Source organism: Eriocheir sinensis, unplaced genomic scaffold (assembly GCF_024679095.1).
Source record: "Eriocheir sinensis breed Jianghai 21 unplaced genomic scaffold, ASM2467909v1 Scaffold1308, whole genome shotgun sequence".
NCBI lineage: Eukaryota > Metazoa > Arthropoda > Malacostraca > Decapoda > Varunidae > Eriocheir > Eriocheir sinensis.
In genome coordinates, this window is record NW_026110638.1 from 72,501 (window position 1) to 72,732 (window position 232).

The following is a 232-nucleotide window of genomic DNA, read 5'->3' on the forward strand; positions in this document are numbered from 1 at the left end:
CACACACACACACACACACAACGGCTGTCATGCATGCAAAGAGCGCGGGGCTTTCTAAGTGGTGAGGCGGATCATTGCCAATTTCCCGACACGTGCAGCCGAGGAGCGGTGATTTAAAGTGTCTCAGTGACGACCATATTCTTGAACCTTTCGCCGCCCATGCAGACACATTTGACAAGGCTTTCGTAGGGGTTTGGGGCATTTCCAGGGTAGTTTAATGACCCTGGTGGTA